The sequence below is a fragment of the Engystomops pustulosus genome, chromosome 1 (assembly GCF_040894005.1).
Source record: "Engystomops pustulosus chromosome 1, aEngPut4.maternal, whole genome shotgun sequence".
Taxonomy (NCBI): Eukaryota; Metazoa; Chordata; class Amphibia; order Anura; family Leptodactylidae; genus Engystomops; species Engystomops pustulosus.
The window spans coordinates 214,297,542-214,317,561 of NC_092411.1; positions in this window are offsets into that span (position 1 = coordinate 214,297,542).

Below are 20,020 nucleotides of genomic sequence, written 5' to 3' on the forward strand. Positions count from 1 at the left end.
TCCTGGAGAAAAGGACTATAGGTAAGTATGTTTAGGTTAATTTAGTTTAATATTAATGGTCCCTCACCCACATAGCCTGCACCCCCATTACTTTGTCACAGGCTTCACATGCATGTCCCATGTCCCCCACATGTGCACTAATACTTTATACAAATGCTGGCTATATTTTGCCCTCCTTCTCACACATTTTCTACCCATATCTCCCTTCTTCTTGCGCAGCCTGCACTACCCCATGTCCCATTACTCCTTTCACATCCTGCACCCTGATTGTTCTCTCTTCTAAACAGCCTTCCCCCTCTTACTTTTCACACAGCCTGAACCCCATTCCCCCATAATTCATATGGCAGCCCTATTTCTCTAGCTGTGGGACATCACTTTGAATGACATCAAATCTCACTGGTTTAATAGTTTCTAAATGTAGGAAGGCCACTCTGTAGTTAATATGCATAATTTGCAGGAAGTTTAAATTGAGCTCTAGTGTTTATTGCTCTACCTGCCACATCATCCAATAACTGACAATGGATTGTGTCATCTACCTTTTCGAATCAACCTTAAAGAAATGAGATGCTAGGTTTTATGTCTCTCTTACAGTATATAAAATGTCATGTATAAAATAGAAAGATCAAAGTATAAATTCTATACATTTCCATCATTCCTTATAATTAATTAATCCAAGTTTGGGAATGGAGCAGATGGTTACTTTTCCTTAAAGCAATGACTCTGGAAGTTGCCATGGATATATAACCAATTAGTGTATTTGGCATCAATTCTGTGTTTTTAGTCATTCCCCATGAGGAGGGTAGTGAACCTACCATAATACCCACTCGGTATAGAGTATAAAGATTGTTATAAATTGATACAAATCCATTTTAATTTTATGCATGTCTGTTTCTATTTGTTAATACAGTTTGTATACATTTTATATTATGTCTTTGGTATTTTAATGCTGTTTAGGTTTTAAACCAGATTAGGTATAAACACATACAAACAGTATTTTTTTGTAATTTAATTATTTCAGTTTTACGAATGAAGAGCATCACTGTCTTTGAAGTTCCTGACTTCAAAAGGTCTATGGATACGCATGTCTAAATATGCAGGGCATATGTCATTATGTCTAGGTATGAAAAAGCCTGTCTATGCATTTAAATCACCGACTAGACTGACTTTCATGTCTACATATATGTGTGGTTTTACATTGTTTGATCCTCTATATCTATTTACTTTAATACAACCATTTCAACTTCTTCTGACCTGTTTGCTTGGTCAAGTAAAATAAATGCTGAAAACTGTTGTAACCAACCCTGCACCAATGAATACATGAACTGAATACAGTATATTATATTAAAACAGTGTGATAACATACATCTTTATTATATCTGTCAGGCTTTTTGTCATTACATATTGGAAACAATTCAATATTATTAAATTGCATCAAAATGTTGTACTAAAAATATAATATTTAACTACATTTAAATTAAAAGGTCAAAACATAAATAAAGGCATTATATCATGAAGATGCGTCAAAGGTTATATGTAAATTATGTAACTCGTGAAGAAAGATCAGTACAGGCAGTCCCCAGGTTACGTACAAGATATGTTCTGTAGGTTTGTTCTTTAGTTGATTTTGTATGTAAGTCGGAAATTTATATTTTATAACTGTAGCTCTAGACAAATTTAGAACCAGGATTCACAATAAAGCTTCATTACAGATGAAAAAAAGACAAAAGAATCCGCTCACTCACATGTGGGTTCCCAGCATATTAGACGTCCAACTTCATGCAGGTTCCGGTGCAAGGAATTAAAGGAAACCTACCATTTCAAATGGTCGGTGTAAGCTGTAAACACCGAGCACCAGCTCAGGGTGAGCTGGTGCCGGTGCTTAGTTTCGTTAGTGTTAAAACCGCGGTATCGCAGTTTTAACACTTTTTAAACTTTATAGCAGAAAGTGCTTCGGCGCTGCGTGCGCCTACATAGGAAATGCCGCAGGCGTTGCGCGCGCACGGTCGCGCGCAGCGCCGAAGCGGCTTCTGCTATAAAGTTTAAAAAGTGTTAAAACCGCGTTACCGCGGTTTTAACACTAACGAAACTAAGCACCGGCACCAGCTCACCCTGAGCTGGTGCTCGGTGTTTACAGCTTAAACCTACCATTTGAAATGGTAGGTTTCCTTTAAGCTGTGCTGTCAGCCAGCCGAAACAGTCTTATGTGCAAAAGAAAAAGTAGATATTCCAGTACTCGCAATGTCTTCATAAAACCAAGAAGTAAAAGAAAAAGTAGATATTCCAGTACTTGCAATGTCTTCATAAAACCAAGAAGTTTATTCCATGATGTTTAAAAACACAAGGTCACATATTGTACAACCATAGCCACCAGATCTACGCGTTTCTGACTGTAATATTTAGTCCGTAGTCATGATCTCTGTGTGACTACCAACATACCGCTTAAAAAAGAGGAGGAGGAGAGACATAGACAGGTGGTAACACACCCGTAATTACCACATGCGTACTAGAACGCACATCAGCAGCGGAGACCTTTCTACCATAAATGTAACAATCGCATTTTAGAAGTTATAAATACAAAGGAATATAATACAAAGAATACACAGCATTTGGATACATGATTATGGTTAGTTGGCCATCACATCATAATATATTCACATGGGTACTAATTCACCAGATAACGCATGAATGTGAACAGTGTTGAAGCCATCATAAAACAAATAAAAAAGAAAAAGAACAAATTTAGTATAGTATAAATACATTGTATCGGTTTTGCCATTAAGGCCCCGTGGCATCCTAGCATCTCGATTCAAAATCCCAAACATCTCGTGGTTTTGTAATTTGTGCGTCCTGTTACCATATATGGCTGGAGTAGTAACCCTCTCAATACCAGTAACTTTTAGTGCAGAAAAAGCCCCCTTATGTATGTTGTAAAAATGTTTGGATAGATTAGAGGTGTTCCTGTCTGTGTGTTTAGAGCCATCTGTGATGTGCTCCGCAATTCTTTTCTTAAGGGGACGAACAGTGCTTCCAATATGCTGTACATTGCATACACTGTATATTGCCTTGCACTGAGCCAAGTAAACTACATGTCTAGTATTGCAGTTTACAAACGCTTTGATATTTCTAGACTTACTATCATGTATAGAGGAAAAAGATTTTTCGTTAATCATAAAACAGCAAACATTGCACCTATTACCTCCACATGCATAGGATCCTTTGTCACTCAAGGAGATGTGTACTGTGAGGTTACTACTCACATTACATAGCATTTCATGCTTTTAGGATATCTTTTTATTGTATAGTAATTGTATAGTAATTCAGTTTCGGGTGTGCCCTACATTAACACCCCGTGCTAGCAGTCAAGGCTGTGATTGGCCAACCCTGGACAATCAAAGTCATAGCTAATTATTGTATGTGTTAGGTGCGTTAATATGGCGTATTGGTTGTTCAGCAGCCAATCCGGCAATATATCCAGATCCTGAACAGGAAGGTCCACTCATCTCTAATTGTATTATTATAATGGCATAAGTGTAATAAAATTATTGTTTAGCTTTTCTCTATGGAATGCCACCTGAGGACTGGATCTAAAGATATGGGGCCATTTATTTTATTATTTTTGCCTGTTGTTTCTTTATTGGCGCAAACTGTGTTCTATAATAGACTATGATTTTTAATTCTTTGATTTGTGCTCCTTATGTATTATGTGTGGGTGGCACAAATTAGCTTCTTTTCTGACACTCATGGCAGGTTTTTTTTGTGGCTCAATTTGGGTACAACTCGTGAATCCCAACACCTTTCTTGCTCTTCTCCAACAGTTTTTGGCTCAGTTTTTATTGCACACTTAGTCCCACAAACAGTAAGTCTACCAATTCTATTTCTCCCTTATGAATGTGAAGTAATTGCAGACATTTTTGCAACTGCGCCAATTTATTATGGGTGTACCTGCGACATGGATCGCGGGAGCACCCGTGACAGCATGTTTTCGCTGAGGGTGCTCTAACTAGTTGTAAATGCTCAACCTACCCCTGCTACAACTTCCCTTACAAAAGATATCTCACATAAGGGTTGTTTAAATGACAGGTAGTATACACTGAAGTACAGAAGTAAAGCAGTGCATTATTCTGGTGATCATTGAATTGTATGTTAATGGAACTTAAAAGAAATTAAAGTCGAATAAAATAAAAGTCTAAAATTAAACAAAACTTTGCCTTTCCTATTTTGAAATACAAAATCTAAAAAAAACCATAGGGGCACATTTACTTAGAAGGAAAATTCACTAAAAGTCCCCGTGTATAATGCTGATTGTGACACATTCATTTAGAACGTGCGCCACAAATCATTAATCTGTCGCTACCCTGCACTGGCCCGATAGAGTTGACCAAGTAATTTGTGGTGCACCTTTAACAATGGGTGTACAACAGGCTTTGCATGTTAAATACTGAGTACAGTCTGACTGAGCGCAGGAACGCCCCCTAATTTGTGTCATATGGTGCCTAGTGCAGCTGCACCACAAAAGGGTCACATGTGAAACAATAGTGGCGCGGACACTTCTTAAATACCTGTGCAAGCAGTTTTTCCCCTAAAAGAATGTGCAAAGTCTGTCACATATGCAGCGCAAAGCCCTTACTAAAGGTGCCCCATAATTTGTATCACCAAGCCTGGAATGAACTAAGCTATTAACTATATTATTCATTAACAGAGAACATATAAATTGTGTAAATAAAAAAAAAAGTTGATTAACAGCTTTAGTATCTATAAGTGCGGATTACACTTTTTTTAAAATTATGGTTATACTTTAATGAAGTATATGCCAAAGTATTAAATGATTACGTGTGCTATTCATGTCTGGCAATTAAAAAAATTGCCTCAAAGGTATATGTTTTAAGGACTTTTTATTAAAGAAAAGGAAATCTACCGTGTAATATATCTGCTAATGAGCTGCAGGTGCTTCAGGGTGAGGGTGGTGTCACCAGTGCTCCTCCAGATCCCTACTGAATTGGCAATGACATGCCAGCAGGAGCACCTGCATCATATTTTTAAAACATCTTTTATGGGAAAAGGAGGCCAAAAACTGTTTCAAGGCAAAATCCTGCATCAGGGTGCAAAGTGAATTCTGTCAATGACACTGCTTTGTAAAGTAGGAATCAGACAGTAGAATTTTTTAAATATGTTCTAAACTATATACTTCTTGCTGCAAACACATTTTTTCAATGTACTTACAGGAGGCAACTAGCATTAATACATTGATAAGCCTCCTCTATAGTAAAAAAATCACTGCTTCTTATGTCTTTGTTAATCATAAATGTACCTGCCTTAGACCAACACTAGGGAAAAAATTATCATTATAATGAACTGGGGGGCTGCAAGACAACACTGTACATCTGTTGATGAACATGATGAGTTCAGCACCAAGTCCCCCGTAGCCCCATAGCATAGTTTCATGTTTTTCTTTCATAGATTGTATGCCACTGTGCATGTACTGTAGGCCTCTGCACCTTGATAAATATTAACTATGCCTCAATGGATTGCTGTAGACGCTTCTCTGTTCAGCTGTGACTCCATAGATCACACATTGGTAATATATCAAAAGCAAAGGTCATCTCATATATATTCCCAGGTTGACTTTTTACAGAAGTTCTATTTACAATTTCAAAATCTCGGCTACAGATGTATAGTAACTACCAGATATTATTAGAACTTTCTACATGAGAAATCTTTCTGCAGGAAAAGAAAGATACACAGTAATTGATCAACAATAACAATTCACACAAAAAAGGTGATTATTACGGCTAAGAAACAACATGGGTGTTTAAATTGTGTACTATTAGCAATTACAGGTATTAAACTATAATTCCCATTGTCATGGCTTTCAAACAACCGGCTGCCGCACAAAAAAGGATTATACAGTTAATTCTAAATAACGCAGAAAGCTAATATGCTGTTCTTTAACACCTTGTTTAATTGTTTTACAGCGCTGAGGCAATAGAAATTAAGATATGTTAAATCATCCAATATTGATTTCTATGCACAAAAACAAAGCCTAAAAAGACCCCTGCAAATCTTTGTGCCTTGTTTACAAAAAAGCTTTTGTCAGAAGAGGAAAATTGTTTCCTCAATATCTCACAAACAGAATGAACAAGACAAATACCGTATTTTTCTGACTATAATACGCACTGGACCATATGACGCACCAAGGTTTTAGAGGAGGAAAAATAAGAAAAAATGTTTTTTTCCCCAAATAGTGTGCTAAAATATTTAATAAAGTAACAGTAAAGTAACAGTGCAGCCATGTTCCTCTTTGGAGAAGGGCAGGGACAAGCAGTGGTCACCTCCTCCTCTCCTGGACACCACTGTCTATCTTTAGATAGAATTATGCGTACACTTAGTCATTGGGTCTCAAGAGTTACCAGGGCTGTATAGGTATGAGTATGTGACAAATGCTCACAAGAGCTTACAATCTATGAGGAGGAGGGGACACAGGAGGTGACAGTGCTTGTACAATGGCCACAAGAGCTTACAATCTATGAGGAGGAGGAGGACACGGGAGGTGACAGTGCTTATACAATGGTCACAAGAGCTTACAATCTATGAGGAGGGGACAGAGGAGATGTCAGTGTTTGTACAATGGCCACAAGAGCTTACAATCTATGAGGAGGAGAGGACACAGGAGATGACAGTCCTTGTACAATGGCCACAAGAGCTTGGTCTGTGGGGTAAGGTACCTTTACAAGACAGCAGCCTCTACATACCAGGCCACAAGTGGTTAAGAGTGTGAGAGCAATGACCTGGGGGAAGGGAGCACTAATCACTTATCTGATCCTGTCAGGAGAGAAGTTATAGGTCAGACACAGTGCTGTACAGGCTCCTCTTCTCACACTGCCACCAGTCTTCACTCTGAGCCTCCCGGGCTACTTACAAGCCGAGCGGGGATTGGCCAGAGTCAGTGCCTTTCTCCTCCCCCCTCTCTCTCCACTGCTGCTGCGCTCCTGCTCTGCCACAAAGCTTTGTATCGGTGCCCTGAAGACGGCAGAGCGCAGCAGGCTCCCGTCCTCCATGCCCTCCAGCAGTGGAGGGCTGAGAGGAGGAGAGGAACGCAGCATAGAGCCGCTGCCTTCCACTGTGAAGTGCTGCGCTTACTGCAGGCATCAGCTGGCAGAGCGCAGCCGGGTGCCCTCCATTCCCTTCTGCAGTAGGCTACATCCGGACTATAAGACGCACCACTGTTTCTTCCCCATTTTCTGGGGAAAAAAAGTGCGTCTCATAGTCCGGAAAATACGGTAAAAGGATTTATAAAACCTAATTTACTACTAAAGCTTCTGCTAGGTTAGACTGAAAGCATTGTTTCTAGCAGTAGACTATCCTCTAGACTGACAGTAGAACATGTTCAACCCACTAAAGCCACATTCACATAATCGTATTGGGGCCATCAGCTGGCCGCACAATTTTCCAGATTATGGCCCCTGTAGAGGTCTTTGGCATCCAGTCACTGTGCAGGAGCACACTAATGTGCTATGCCCGGGTTTCATAGTTTCATAGTTTATACGGTTGAAAAAAGACACTTGTCCATCAAGTTCAACCAAGGAAGGGTAGGGATTGGATGAGGAAGGGATTTAGGGGAAACAATTCTATATAACATAACAATCAATGTTATATAGGTGTAGTTACGACGCTGATGAGCACACAGTCGTGTGAATGTAGCCTAAGGCAGTTTTTGAAGCCAGCAAAGGGCATGATCATAATTGGTGATAACATACAAGAGAGAGGTAATACTCCTCTATTTTCACTCTACTCCTGTCTCAGACATTAAAAACCTCATCTGAAAACCAAAACCTGGGAACTCCACAGTTTACCCTAATCTCCCCAGGACCCAACCCTGTGCAGAGTATGGGTCTGTGTTACTACCAGGGGTGTAACTACAATGGCAGTAGACATAGCAGCTGCTATGGGGCCTGCAATGTCCTGATGCACTAAAGAATGGATGTGCACCATTATACACATATTATCCTGTACGTTGTACAGGCATGAATCGGCAGCTCAAAAAAGAAATGTTGGGGGAGAGGGAGGAAGCAGCAGGACACCCAGGTGAGCATCTTTTATCTCTTATTCCTGCTATGTACTTCCACTGACCATGTGGTCAGCAGCTACTGGGATAGATTTGTGTAAATGTATAAATGTATTGTCAGGCTTGCAGGTGTGGATCCTCTGGACCACTGCAGACAGTGACACAAGCCACTACCTGGGACCGGAGTCTAAGTGGTACCCGGCTTCCACCGGAGCCCGCCGGAAGGCGGGTTAGAAAGCTGCGGCATGGTACCATCAGGTTGTTCCTCAGGCCGGTCCAGAGTCAGCAACAGGAGGTCCAAGCAGAAGGGTAGGGGAACACAGCACACAGGACATCAACACGGAGGAACACTGGTACACAGGAACACGGAGGAGCTCAGGTAACACAGGAACACGGAGGAGGTCAGGTAACACTGGAACACGGAGGAGGTCAGGTAACACTGGAACACGGAGGAGGTCAGGTAACACTGGAACACGGTGGGACTCAGTAACGCAGGAGACACAGGAACGCAGAAGACACAGGAATCGCAGGCAAATCACAGAATAGCTTTCTCTCAGGCTGTGAGGCACAAAGATCCGACAAGGGCTTGCAGGAAGAGGCAGGCTTATATAGAATCAGTGAAATGGCCAGTGCCAATTAATGGCACGCTGGCCCTTTAAATCCTAGAGAGCCAGCGCGTGCCCTAGGAGATGGGGGCACGCGTGCCAAGCTGCCGGAGCTGCAGAGGACGCCGCTGAAGCCGGGGAAGGTAAGTGAAGCCGACCCCTGGACACAGGAGAGGCACGGGTGCACCCGCGATCCGAGACAGGGATCGCGGGAGCACCCATTACAGTAACCCTCCCCCTTCGGCCTCCCCCTCTTCTTCTTGGTCTCAAGAAATCTCTGGAGGAGAGTCCGATCCAAAATGTTCTCTTCGGGCTCCCAAGATCTCTCCTCAGGCCCGAACCCCTTCCAGTCTACAAGAAAGAACCGCTTACCCCTTGTGATCTTCATGTCCAGAACCTCCTTAACTTCATAGACATCTGGGGAAACCGCTTCAGGAGCAGGAGGAGGGGATTGCTGGGAGAAGCGGTTCAAGATGACTGGCTTCAGGAGGGAGACATGGAAGGAGTTTGGGATGTGCATGGATGGAGGAAGGCACAGCTTGTAGGCCACGGGGTTGATATGCTTCAGCACCACAAATGGACCCAGATAGCGAGGGCCAAGCTTGTAGCTGGGAATCTTCAACCGAACATATTTTGAGGACAGCCACACTTTATCCCCTGGAGAGAAGATGGGAGGAGGCCTGCGTTTCTTGTCAGCCTGGAGCTTGGTACAGGCGGAAGCCTGCTGCAATGAAAGGCGAGTCTGATCCCAGATGGTCTTCAGATCGCGTATCAACTGCAGGAACATCTGTGGGCACAGGCAGAGGAAGAGGAGGACGTGGATATTGTCCATAAATGATGAAGAAAAGAGTACCACCAGAAGTTTCAGAGTTCAGGGAATTGTATGAGAACTCCTCCCATGGCAATAAAGCGGACCAGTCGTCTTGGCGGGCCGAGACGAAAAGGCGAAGGTAGCAGCCTAGAGTTTGGTTGACTCTCTCATACCTGTCCATTAGACTGAGGATGGTACGCAGAAGAGAAGTCCAGTTTCACCTGTAGCTGATTACACAGAGATCGCCAGAAGCGAGAGAAAAACTGAACCCCTCGATCTGAAACAATGTGCAACGGAAGTCCATGCACCCGAAAGATGTGGATGAAGAATAGGCTGGCGAGGCACGGAGCAGACAGCAGACCAGGCAATGGAACAAAATGGGATATTTTTGAGAACCGGTCGGTTACCACCCAGATGACAGCATTCCCAGAGGACGGTGGAAGGTCTGTAATAAAGTCTATGGCCATGTGAGTCCATGGGCGGCTGGGTATCGGCAACGGCATCAGGAGACCAGCAGGTTTGAGGCATGATGGCTTGTTACAAGCACAGGAAATGCAGGAGCCCACAAAATCCCGCACATCTTTGACCAGGTCTGGCCACCAATAGTAATGGGAGATGAGTGCTATAGAATGCAATACTCCAAGGTGTCCAGCCACACGAGAGCAATGTCCCCAAGTCAGAATTCTCCTACATAGGGCAGGTCGAACATACGTCTTGCCTAGTGGAAGCTGCCGGAGGTCCACTGGAGCAGCAAGAACCAGCCGTTCCGGAGGAACAATATGACTAGGAGCAGGATCTTCTCCAACCACATCTGAAGCACGAGAAAGAGCATCGGCTTTAATGTTCTTCTCTGCAGAGCGGAAATGTATGATAAAATCAAATCGGAAGAAGAAAAGAGACCAATGAGCCTGACGAGGATTAAGACGCTGAGCAGTCTGGAGATACAGGAGTTTCTTGTGGTCGGTATAAATATGGACTGGATGACGAGCTCCTTCCAGAAGATAGTGCCATTCCTCCAAAGCTAGCTTTATGGCCAAGAGTTCTCGATCTCCAATGGCAGGTATTCTTGTCTGGGCATTAACATTCAGTTTGATTAATCTGCCATTAATAAACATTACTTCAATTAGATGTTATTAAAAAAAATGTTCCTGTGTGAAGATAATTTTCCATAAATGTAGTGTGGGAGATTTGGCCCAGTAGAGACCGTGGTAGCAGGGTACTGTGGTGCAGTTCAAGACAGTGTCACCAAGGTGCAGTCCAAAACAGGTCTCGCCTGCGTTTATTGCAGCAGCAAAATAAAACAGCCTTCACATTCAGGCATTAAACAAACAAAATCCTACCCGTCAGGGTGCTAACTAAACAGAGTTTATCTAACTCACCACTAGTACATAAAATATGTCGCTGCTCCAGGCACAGAGGTCAGGGCTGTGTGCTCTCCAGCCTCCTTTCAGAGAGACAACACTCTCAGCACTGCTCAGCGGCTTTATGCAGACTGATTAGGCTGCTCCCATCACCTGTGTCCAAGGTGCTGGACAACACAACCTCAGCACTCAGGCCTTGCATAATAGGAAAACCTAGGGGAAACATACCGCCCATCCACAGTTAACCCCTTCAGTGTCTCACATACCCTTCCCCTCTGTTTGACCCTGTGGGGGCGAACACTTTTGGCCATCAGACAGTGGGTACGAGACAGGGCATCGGCATTCCCATGCAGCTTTCCTGCTCGATGTTCTACCGTGAACTTGAAATTTTGTAACATTAGGAACCACCTTGTGACCCTGGCGTTCCTCTCTTTAGCCTGACTCATCCAGGTGAGGGGAGAGTGATCGGTTACTAGTGTAAACTGTCGCCCTATCAAGTAATACCTCAGGGATTCCAGAGCCCATTTGATCGCCAAGCACTCCCTCTCAACTATGCTATAGTTCTTCTCAGGGGGTGTGAGCTTGCGGCTCAGGAATGTCACAGGATGTTCCTCACCCTCCACTACTTGGGACAGGACAGCCCCTAAGCCCACGTCAGAAGCGTCAGTCTGCACAATAAAGGTCTTGGTGAAGTTAGGGGTGATCAGTACCGGTCCCTCGCACAAAATCGTCTTAAGTCGCTGAAACGCCCCTTCAGCCTCTTCACTCCACTTTACCATTACCGACCCGCTACCCTTGGTCAGGTTAGTCAGGGGTGCTGCTATTGTCGCAAAATCGGGAATAAATCGGCGATAATAGCCCACCATGCCTAGGAAAGCCCTCACTTGCTTCTTGCTCACAGGTCGTGGCCACTGCTGTATCGCCTCCACTTTATTTACTTGGGGTTTGATAACACCTCGCCCAATACGGTACCCCAGATAACGGGCCTCTTCCAGACCAAGCGCACATTTTTGGGGGTTCGCTGTCAACCCTGCTGCCCTCAGGGAGTCTACCACTGCTTGTACCTTGGCTAGATGACTCTCCCAATCGTTACTATAGACTATGATGTCATCCAGGTAGGCCGAGGCATATCTCCGGTGAGGTTTTAGCACGAGATCCATTAACCTCTGGAATGTGGCGGGAGCCCCATGTAGCCCAAAGGGGAGTACCACATACTGAAATAGCCCATCAGGAGTAACAAAAGCTGTCTTCTCTCTAGCCCTGTCAGTAAGGGGTACCTGCCAATACCCTTTCTTAAGGTCAAGGATAAAGAAGAACCTAGCCTGTCCAAGTCGTTCTATCAACTCGTCAACTCTAGGCATAGAGTAAGAATCAAATTTGGATACCTCGTTCAACTTCCTAAAGTCATTGCAGAACCATAGGGAACCATCAGGCTTGGGAATCAACACAATAGGACTCGACCAGTCACTTTTAGACTCCTCGATAACCCCCAGGTCTAACATCTGCCTGACTTCTTCGGTTATGGCTTGCCGTCGCGCTTCAGGGACCCGGTAGGGTTTTTTGTATACCCGGATGTGGGGTTCGGTTACGATGTCATGCTTGATGACTGAAGTACGACCCGGTAACTTAGAGAACACATCAGCGTTTCGGAGCACAAACTCCTTCGCTTCCTGAATCTGGGCCCTGGAGAGGGACTCCGAGATCCGTACTTCATGCACCTTGGCATCGGGTACACCTACCTTGGGTGTCACCTTCTTGGGGACAGACGCTTTTCCTACTCCCACGGTTATCAGGGACTCTCTTTCCCTCCATGGCTTTAGGAGGTTCACGTGGTATATCTGTTCGGGTTTCCTCCTCCCCGGCTGATATACCTTGTAGTTAACCTCCCCTACTTTCTCCATGACCTCATATGGACCTTGCCACTTCGCCAAGAACTTACTCTCTACGGTGGGCACAAGAACTAACACTCTGTCGCCTGGGTTAAAGGTCCTGAGTCTGGCTGATCTATTGTAGACCCTAGACTGGGCCTCTTGTGCCCTTGTCATGTGCTCCTTTACAAGGGGCATTACTGCCGCTATGCGGTCCTGCATAAGGGAGACGTGTTCAATCACACTACGGTGGGGGGTCCTTTCCTGTTCCCAGGTCTCCTTAGCTACGTCCAGGAGTCCACGCGGGGAACGGCCATATAATAGCTCAAAGGGTGAGAAACCCGTGGAAGACTGGGGTACCTCACGTATGGCAAACATCAGATAAGGCAACAAACAATCCCAGTCCTTCCCATCTTTGCTGACCACCCTCTTTAGCATCCCCTTCAAAGTCTTGTTAAATCTCTCGACCAGGCCATCTGTCTGGGGGTGATATACAGAGGTGCGGAGCTGTTTAACCTGCAGTAATTTACACATCTCCTTCATTACTCTAGACATGAATGGGGTACCCTGGTCAGTCAAGATTTCCTTGGGGAGGCCTGTGCGGGAGAATACCTGGAACAGCTCCCTAGCAATGTTTTTGGAGGAGGTGTTCCTTAATGGAATCGCCTCTGGATACCGCGTAGCGTAGTCGAGGATAACCAGGATGTACTGGTGCCCCCTTGTGGATTTGACTATGGGGCCAACAAAATCCATTGCAATCCGTTCAAACGGCACCTCTATGATTGGTAATGGGACCAGAGGACTCCTGAAGTGGGACAACGGGGCAGTAAGTTGACACTCAGGGCAGGAGCTACAATACCGGTTTACCTCCTCCCATACCCCAGGCCAGAAAAATCTCTGCAGGATTCTCTCTCGGGTCTTCTCAGCACCTAAGTGCCCTCCCAGCACATGTTTATGTGCCAAATCTAGCACCAGCCTACGGTGAGATTGGGGTACTACAAGTTGCTCAACCTCCTCACCCCATATCTGGTCAACCCTGTACAACAGTTCCCCAACAATCACCATTCGGGGGTATATTTTGTCAGCCCCTGGTATTTGGAGTACCCGATTTATCACTTTAACATTCTCCAGTGCTTTAAACAAGGTAGGGTCCTGTAGCTGTGCAGCCGCAAAATTTTCACGGGAAATCTCAAGGTCCGGCATGTCGGCCCCTTCCTCATGACCCTCGACCTCACCAGCTAGGACCTCTAGGGGAGAGAATTCATCACCTGGGGTCACCCCTACTGCTGGTGTGGGTACATTGGCCTCGAAGGGTTCAGGGGCCAAGGCCGGGCATATCCGATGTCCATTATCTGTAATAGCACCTGAGGTGGGTCTTCGTCTCCAGAGGTCCCAAAACACCGGTAAATCTCTGCCGATAATAGCCTCATGAAACAGGGTCCACACCACCCCCACTTCATGGGTGATAGTACCACAAGGTGTATGTAGGTTGATGACGGCAGTGGGATATTCGCGAGTGTCCCCATGTATACATAACACTCCCACTTTACGCCCACTGTACAGTCCAGTCCAGTTCCCCGCACCAGGGTGACCAGACTCCCTGAGTCTAGCAAGGCTTCCACCGTGTGACCACCGATTGTGACCATACACACTTGGGGTTCTGCATCCGTGACTGACTCAACTGCCAGAACCGGCCGGGCAAACAGTGACATTCGCCGGGTCTGGTTGCAGTCCATTGGCTCCACTGACAGGGGACAGTTGGCAGCAATATGGCCCATTTCATGGCATCGCCAGCACTGGATACGGCTATGACCTCTGTCACGAGCCTCACTGGGTTTCTGTGTATCCAAGCCCCCCAGTGGACCCCCTCCCAACCTGACCTGTTTCCCTTTTTCTGCAGTAGCAGATGGTTTAGTGGCCTTGTCACTGGCACTGCTTCGTGTGGGAGAGATAAATAGAAGATCCTCCGTAGCCCGATATCTCTCTACTAGGGACACGAGTTCCTCAGCATTTGTGGGACCGGCCTGCCCAACCCATCGCTGGAGCCGAGAGGGCAGAGAACGGGTGAACTTGTCAAGAACCACTCTCTCGACCATCTGTGCTGGGGTGCAGTCCTCGGGCTGTAGCCACTGCCGGACAAGATGGATCAGGTCATGCCCACAGTGCGGGGGTAGTTTTTCAGAGTATGCCCACTGGTGGACCCGGCTGGAATGAACTTGTATGGTGACCCCAATATGAGCCAGAATCTCCGCCTTTAGCTGGGGGTACTCACGGGCCTCTGTTTCACTCAGGTCGTAGTAAGCCTTCTGCGATTCGCCTGTCAGGAACGGTGCCAAGACATCTGCCCACTGCTCAGCTGGCAACTCCTATCACTCAGCTACTCGCTCGAACACAGTGAGATACGCCTCCACGTCGTCGGTCGCCGTCATCTTTTGTAAGGCCTTCTGCACTGCAGCCCGTGCGGAATGCTGGACAACTGGGTACCCTTGCAAACCAGTATGGGACCCCTCAGTAGTCGTCGCTTGCGGTGCTGCCATAATGCCAGAAAACTTTTCCATCATCAGCTGGAACATGGCTCGGGACCTCTCCTCCTGCTGCTGGAGCATGGCTTGCTGCAGCTGTCGATTAGCCTGGGACTCTTCCTGCTGCTGGCGGGACCTCTCCTCCTGCTGCTGGAGCATGGCTTGCTGCTGGCGGGACCTCTCCTGCTGCTGCTGCCGATTAGCTCTGGCCTCCTCTTGCAGGTATTTAATAAAGTCCTCCATCTTGGCTTTATCCTGCAATTTGCATGCTGCTTTCACCCAGGCCATGCAATGTTGCAGGATGTAGCGAGCCTTTCAGGTGCGTGTCTTTTGAACTGCCCGCAATCCGAAGCACCATATGTGGGAGATTTGGCCCAGTAGAGACCGTGGTAGCGGGGTACTGTGGTGCAGTTCAAGACAGTGTCACCAAGGTGCAGTCCAAAACAGGTCTCGCCTGCGTTTATTGCAGCAGCAAAATAAAACAGCCTTCACATTCAGGCATTAAACAAACAAAATCCTACCCGTCAGGGTGCTAACTAAACAGAGTTTCTCTAACTCACCACTAGTACATAAAATATGTCGCTGCTCCAGGCACAGTGGTCAGGGCTGTGTGCTCTCCAGCCTCCTTTCAGAGAGACAACACTCTCAGCACTGCTCAGCGGCTTTATGCAGACTGATTAGGCTGCTCCCATCACCTGTGTCCAAGGTGCTGGACAACACAACCTCAGCACTCAGGCCTTGCATAATAGGAAAACCTAGGGGAAACATACCGCCCATCCACAGTTAACCCCTTCAGTGTCTCACAGTAGTCATGTGGTCCCTTAGAAACGAGATCAGCTTCCTCAGATACGGCCACCTCTTCTGGAGTGAGTGCACAAAGAAACAAAAGGTTATTGTATATAAAATGTCCGGGAGTTACTACATGTCGCACAGGCACCCTGTGGTAATGAATGCTGAATCCTGGTGGTCCGGCAGGACCCTATAGCGCAAGTCTGGCCACCGCTGCCAGAGTGTGACGTGGTCGTATCCGAGGAAGCTATCTGGTTTCTAAGGGACAACATAACTACATTTATGAGAAATTATCTTCACACAGGATCATTTTTTTTAATAACATCCAATTGAAGAAATGTTTATATATGGCAGATTAATGAAACTGAATGTGAATGCCGAGACGAGAATACCCCTTTAAGCGCCTGAGGACCTGTCGGACATGGATCTGGTGAGACTGTAGATCTGGGGAAAACAGAGTAAGTCTCTGAAGATGTCATTAACAAATTCTTGGAAAACTGCTGGAGCATTGCAGAGTCCAAAGGACATTACCAGATACTCAAAATGTCCGTCACGGGTATTGAAAGCTGTCTTCCACTCGTCCTGAATACGGATGAGGTTGTATGCCCCTCGCAGATTCAGCTTGGTGAAAACCTTGGCACTCCGTAGTCAATCAAAGAGTTGGGTGATGAGAGGTAACTGGTAGCGGTTTTTCACCATGACTTTATTGAGACCGCGGTAATCTATGCGAACTAAGGGAACTATCCTTCTTGGATACAAAGAAGAAGCCAGCACCAGCGGGAGAAGAAGACTTCCGTATAAAACCCTTTTGCAAATTCTCCTTAATGTAGACAGACATAGCCTTGGTCTCAGTCACCGACAACGGGTATACTCGTCCTCGTGGAGGAGACATACTCGGCAGCGGGTCAATGGGACAGTCATAGGGGCGGTGTGGAGGCAGAACCTCCAATGTTTTTCAGAAAAAACATCGGCATAGTCTCGATAGCACGCTGGAAGATTCTTCAGAGGCTTGTCAACCCGGGTAGTTGGCAAGACAGATACTGGGTGAGGAACTTCTAGGCAACGAGACTGACAGTCCGGACCCCAACAGAGAACTTCTCCCGTCTTCCAATTAAGGACGGGTGCATGGCACTGCAACCATGGAAGGCCCAGCAGGAGGGACGAGGTAGAGCGTGGCAGAATCAGGAGGTACAGATTCTCCTTGTGTAGAGCACGGAATTGCATAGTTATCAACCCAGTGTGGTATCGTACCAGATCTGAGAGAACTTGTCCACTAACCGAGGAAATAACCAGTGGCTTGTCGAGTAGGACCACTGGAATGCGATACTGGGAAACCAGTGAAGCATCTATGAAATTCCCCGTGGAGCCAGAGTCCAGGAAGGCAGAGACCTGGGTCTGATTGCCGGAACCAACGCTGAGCAGCACCGGAATCAACAGGCATGGAGAAGCACTGTTTACACTTAGGGACGCTTCTCCCAAGAACCGGGACAAGATGCAAGGAAATGCTCAGGACTACCGCAATAGAGGCAAAGGTTTCCTTGGCGTCTTCTGATACGCTCCTGAGGAGACAATTTGGCTCTATCCACCTCCATAGACTCCTCTGCAGGTGGTACGACTGGAGACTGGAACGGTCTTTGGAAGACAGGAGCTAGTCGAGGAAGGCGTTGTGGACAGACTGGAGTCTGCTCGAAACGTGACTCTTCGGCACGCTCCCTGAAGTGCACATCAATCCGGGTGGCAAGGGAAATGAGCCCACTCAGAGAAGATGGTCGAACACGAGCAGCCAGAGTGTCCTTAACCTGAGAGGAGAGACCCTTCTTAAAAGCTGCAGACAAGGCCGCGTCGTTCCAGGAAAGTTCTGACGCTAAGGTACGGAACTGGACCGCATACTCTCCCACGGGGCAATTCCCCTGACGTAAATTCAATAAGGCTGACTCAGCAGAGGAGGCCCGAGCCGGTTCTTCCAATACTGACCGGAATTCAGACAAAAAGGCTGCAAGAGAAGCCGTAACTGGTTCCTTCCTGTCCCAAAGGTGAGTAGCCCAGGCCAAGGCTTTCCCAGAGAGAAAGCTGACTATAAATGCCACCTTGGATCGCTCCATGATGAATTTGGACGACATGATTCGTCCAGTGCAGGGAGCACTGAGTAATAAAACTCCTGCACATCTTGGTATCGCCGTCATACTTGCTGGGCATAGACAACCGCATTGTAGGTTCAACAGCAGGCAGACAAGTCGGAGCAGTAGGGGTCGCAAGAGCAGCCTCAGGTACCTGTTGCTGTTGCTGGTTAGCTAACAGTTGCTGAAGCATGGTGGTGACTTGCTCCAGTTGATCTCGCTGAGCAGCAATCTGCCGAGACTGGTGGATCACAATAGTGGCAAGATCTGGCTTGCTGGGAGATGGAACCTCGGCGGGATCCATGGCCGGATCTTACTGTCAGGCTTGCAGGTGTGGATCCTCTGGAACACTGCAGACGATGACACAAGCCACTACCTGGGACCGGAGTCTAAGTGGTACCCGGTTTTAACCAGGGCCCGCCACGGGTTAGACAAGCTGCGGCGTGGTACCACCAGGTCGTTCCTCAGGCGTGACTTGTCTGCAGTGGCGGCCAAGGTAGAAGTACAGAGACGGCAGACAATCTCGTAGTCGAAGTCCAGGCTCAAAGGTCAGGGCAGGTGACAGAGGTGCAACGTCAGAGTCCGGTCGAGAGTCAGCAACAGGAGGTCCAAGCAGAAGGGTAGGGGAACACAGCACACAGGACAGCAGCACGGAGGAACACTGGTACACAGGAACCCGGAGGAGCTCAGGTAACACTGGAACACGGAGGAGGTCAGGTAACACTGGAACACGGAGGAGGTCAGGTAACACTGGAACACGGAGGAGGTCAGGTAACACTGGAATACGGAGGGACTTAGGAGCGCAGGAGACACAGGAACGCAGAAGACACAGGAACGCAGGATTCGCAGGCAAATTGCAGAATAGCTTTCTTTCAGGCTGGCCCTTTAAATCCTAGCGAGTCATAGGGGAGCCAGGGAAGGTAAGTGAAGCCGGCCCCCGGACCCAGGAGAGGCACCTGCGATCCGAGACAGGGATCGCGGGAGCACCGTGACATGTGTATATCAGTGTATAAATGTGTGATTATACAAATGTATATATTTTCTAAGGGTGAAGGGGGAACCCATTGAAAAGTCTGCTATGTGGCCCTGCCTCTCTAATTTGCACCCCTGGTTACTACAGATGTGTTTGGTACGATTTTGGGGTAGAGTTATCCTGTACTAGCTCTGGCTCTAGTTACAATGTTGCTAAAGCTTTGCCCTTGGTTTTCTTTCAAAGCTATAAACTATGCTGAAACCACATGTTTTGTCTTCTACCAAGCCAAGCTAGTGAAGATTTTAATACTCACTGCTCTGAACTTGTCATTCAGCTGGCATCATACAAGGTGAGGATAAGTATTAATAATCCATTTCCTCTTTTGGCCCCAGGACAGAAGCAAAACTATAGTTGGAGCAAGGTGGCCCATGGGGCTGATGCTATCTGTAGACATCAAAGCCATCTGTTCCTCAGATCTAAGGGCAAGCCCCAATTCCAAATGTATTGTCTTCTAAGGCAGCTAAAGCTTATGGTGTGGCATGGAGTAGTCATTTTGAGTCATTTATCTAAGATAACTATTTTCTGTAAGTCTTCCAATAAAATCGTGAAAATTAGACAAATAAAATATCAGTAATAAGGGTTCCTTAATACCAAGCTCTTGAAAGATAATTAGAATTTATGGTATGTAGCTTTAAATATTATTTATTCTATATCATTCATAGACTTGTAGGTATGTGGAAAGGAAAACACTTGTTCAGTTTTTTATGTGACCCTGTTGTGAACAGCTTCTTATTGCATTATTTGTCATTGACACAAAGGTAGCCAGATGATGCATGCAGAGGGGATTGGTCACTCATCTGACAATAACCCTTGCTAACTGCATGGCGATATAAATTAGGAGCTGTATTGTTC